The 4,231-nt window shown below is 37.0% G+C and overlaps 1 pseudogene; it reads right to left on the bottom strand.

The window, feature by feature from the left end:
- Nucleotides 1-609: 609 nt before the first annotated feature.
- Nucleotides 610-1,806, bottom strand: LOC100424748 (large ribosomal subunit protein uL3 pseudogene; annotated as a pseudogene).
- Between the last annotated feature and the right edge of the window lie 2,425 nt (nucleotides 1,807-4,231).

Genomic DNA, 4,231 nt, shown 5'->3' on the forward strand with positions numbered 1-4,231 from the left:
GTGGCTCATGGCTATTCTATCAGACACTACAAATAAATAACATTTCTCTCATAGCAGAAAGTTCTATCAGACACCACTGGTCTAGAGCAACCTTGCTTTTATATTTAATGTTTAAAATACTTCTTTTTTCCCTTCTCTGTTGCATCTCAAAAGCTAACATTTTTGTGAGAAATTCTCCCAAAGTAGAATTCACTTTGTCATATGACTTTACTGATTTATTTATCTTTGCTTCATTCAATCACATGGCAGATGTCATGTATTTTACTTAAGAATATTTGTGCATATAAATCTGTTCCCACTTAGGCAGATACCTTAAACACAGGATTAGTGCATTCTCATCTTTGTGTTTCTGGAGACACTTAACACAGTGCTTTACTTATCAATAACTACTTTTTAAATTATTTTGAACCAATCAAATCAGCCTAAACTCTCTAGAAATTATATATAAAGGTTTCTTTCAAACTACTTCTTTCCAAATTCTATATTTTTGCCATCATTATTCAGAATCTAGTCTTGTCTGTTAAGTTTTGAAAGCCTATCTAATTTTTTTTTTCCAGTGGAAAATAACTTTTATTGAGACCCCATCAGCTGCAAAATCTGTTCCTGGCATTAAGCTCCTTCTTGCTTTGCAATCTGGTCTCTTTTAGCGGTTCCATGAACACTTTCTTCTCCTACATGGTCTGGAAGTGGCCACGGCCAAACCTGGAAACAGTGTTGATGAACTTAAGGTCAGTCTTCTCCAGAGCAGGACACTTGGTCTGCACCATCAAAGGCTTGCGGAGGTGAGCACTCACTTCTTAATTCCCACCACACAGCCCTTCAGCATGACAAAGTCGTTGGTCACTTCATTATAGTGGACCAAGCTACCCAGAGGGTTGATGCTCATGTCAGACAAGTTGTCATCAGTGGAGGCATTGTTCTTGATCCATTTTTCATCCTTCATAAGGTAGCCCTGGCCAATTTTATAGATCTTGTTATTCTCGTGCAGTGATGGTAGCTTTTCTGCCCAGCACATGCCACAGGGAAGGCCACACAGACAGGATGCCATGTCCCAATACAAGCAGCGTTACACAGCCTTTGGTGGGTCTTGTGGGGCAGCTTCTTTGCGTGCCAATGACTGGTGACCCCTTTTGTAGCCTTTGCACTTGGTCACCTCAATGACATCAATTACCCTGTCCTTCCCAAACAATTGGTTCACAGGTACCTGCTGCTCTAGCCTCTCACGGGCCCAGTCCAGTTTCTCAGCCACAGTGCATCAGTTCGCCTGGATCTCCATCAGGGGTGCCTTCTCTGGCACAGAGGAAGCAGGCACATCTGAGTATGGGCAATGATAGAGATGACTTGGCAGTACATTTTCATGCTGTTGAATTCCTTCTCCAGCTGCTTGTTGCCATCCTCATTCTGCCATTTCTTATGGTAGCTGGTAAAGGTCATCTTTATAGATTATGCCAGTTCTTATAGAAGCACCTTTGCACTCATTGCTGATGTGCCCAGCAAAGACAGTCTTGAAGGTCTGGAGGCCTTGAGGGGTTTGCATATACCCACAATGCCCACAACTACCATGGGCAGTGTCTCCACAATGGTCACAGCCTCTACCACTTCCTTCTTGTTCACCTTGGATCCTGGGCTGTCAGCTTCTCACATGATGTAGGCCATGCCAGCCTTGCATCCTAGGAAGGCTATGAGGTGGAATGGCTTGGAAGGTTCATCCTTAGGGAAGCTCTTCACCTTCCCATGAAGCCTGCTGCTGTGTTTCCAAGGCAGGAAGCCTAGAGACCTGTGCCAGGGAACAGTGAACTTCCAATGAGACAGCACACTGTCACATCCCGCTGGTCATAATTGTAAATCATAATTGTATCATCTGTCTCAATTAATTTTGTCAGTTGTAGATATAACTGGCAAAATACAAATACATGGTTTATTTTATTTCTCAGAGCACTAATTTTTTATTGCTCTCCTGGCATCTAAATATACTGCGTAAGCTTCCGGTTGCTTTTTGGGATTATAAAATCCTAGAAAATAGATGTCATATCTATATAATTAAATTTGCCTATATTCTTGCATAGAATTTTGCTTATTGATTGCTTCCTTTTGATGTTTGTTGCCACTTGCAGTACCTATTTGCAGAGAAAATCCATACATGCAAGTGGATCTGGGAGGCTTACATCGCTCTTCAATATTAGAACTATATTCTTCCATTTATCTAACTAAACATTAATAGAAGTTTTGAATTCAGTTGGCCAAAAGTAACCCTAGATTCTTTCACTGGAGATTTAAATCTTCCTTGATGTGATTCACAGACATTCTTTATGTATTGTTTCTTAACCTGTTGCACACCTAAATAACAGTACTATTATCTTTCTTAAATTTTATGACTTTCTATGTATGGATTATAAGGAGGACTCACTAAGCTGATGTTTATTTTTGCAGAGAGATCGTATGGACTCTAAATGGTCACCAAATTCTCTGAAAAATTCTTTCAAACTATGAAAGAATATAGTTTAAAGGAACCCAAGATAATCTTTTATAAATGTGTTTATTAATTCAGGCCACATATTTTGAATACATTTTAACTTTGAGGTATCAAACAATAGTTTCATTTTCTTCTGAATAAAGATACCTAAAAACCACAGTCAAATATATTTTTATTTCTAAAGTGTTTGCTGAACTATGACACTCAAGAGTATACCAAATTTTCTTAATTAGGGCGAATAAACAAAGTTTGAACATAAATAATTTCCAAATATTAACACTCATTGTTACATTTCTCAAATTCAAAACAAAAGTATGTCAGGAATTAAAGTTCAATAAATAATATCTAATCATTAGTTATTGAATGTTTAAAATCATATGATTCCATACATTTTGTTATTCATGTCTACTAACTTTAGATTTTTAAAGTTTAAAATAGAAAATGTAATCTTACTTTCTTTAAGCTTTAATTAAGGACAGAATATTCAGAAGTGTCTAACACCTGCTTTATAATAAGTACCGCATTATTTCAAATGCCAGATGGACCAATTAAAATATTCTTTCAGATGATGTAAAATTGTATGATGTAGGTTGTTTTTTTAATCCAAATTTAAATATGCACTATAAGAATGTAAAATTATCTAAGTACATGTTAACGAAATAACTTCATTTTTACCATGAAGGGAATGCAAAGGACTAAGTCTTTTTTTTTTCCACTCCTCTATGATGACCTCCCCATTCTTATCTTTTAATTTCACTAATGCTTTACTACCTGAGTTCTTGTTTCCCCATGATTATTACTGTTAGAAACAGCTAATATTTTACATGGAAAATGAACACCCTAAAACAAAGAGAGAATTACAGGCTTTTAATCTACAATTAACCAGAAATTAAAATTGATTAAAGAAAAAAGGTATAGAGAAATACAGACAAAAATTTGTGTATATTTTATAAAACCTATAACTTCAGCCAGCTCATATGTTTATACCAACTAGTTAGTTATCATTTATTTCATTCATGTAGTAGGAACCCTATTAGTAGCTCCCATCAAGATCATCCATCTAGTACATATTTTCCACACCCTGAAGGTGTAAGTTTGGTGAAACTTCCCCAAAAGCATTATTCACAGTCCCTAACACCTTTTTTATACCCATTATTTGTAAATAGCTGATTATGCATAAAGTGATTGGGTTCCCTATATCTGCTCACTGATTCAGAAAATAATTTCACAATTTTACTATCATCAGGCAAAGATAATAGCTTTATCCTCTGTTTTGGTGATTTGTTTATATCTAGTTCATAACATTTAGTGCCTTCCTTTCCATTTTCTTGTTATACACCTTTCTTCTCCAATAACTTCTAAAATCCTCTGGGGTTGAGGCCTAGTGTTATCCATCTTGTATCTCTGATGCCTGGCACCATGCCTAGAACACTAAATGTTTCCAAGCATGTGGCTGTGGGCTATGGCATATGTGGCTCTTAGTCTCATCAGTATGTAAGGCTCCCATCTTTTCATACCGACAAATACAATTACCAGCATCACTGGGGGGCAACGTCAGTATGCAGCAACCAGAGCTACTGCCTAAGCCCATGGCTTGGAGAAATTCACACTACTATTCAGCAGTGACCCAGAAAGACCAAATATTAGTTGATTCATGTTTAAACAAAGCCTTTTGACTTCTGTATACAACAGAAGCAGCCTGTCAGATGAGATGTTATCATGTTAACACAGCACTGTGTAGCCCCTGTGTTCTGTTTC

This window comes from Macaca mulatta, chromosome 3 (genome assembly GCF_049350105.2).
Source record: "Macaca mulatta isolate MMU2019108-1 chromosome 3, T2T-MMU8v2.0, whole genome shotgun sequence".
NCBI lineage: Eukaryota > Metazoa > Chordata > Mammalia > Primates > Cercopithecidae > Macaca > Macaca mulatta.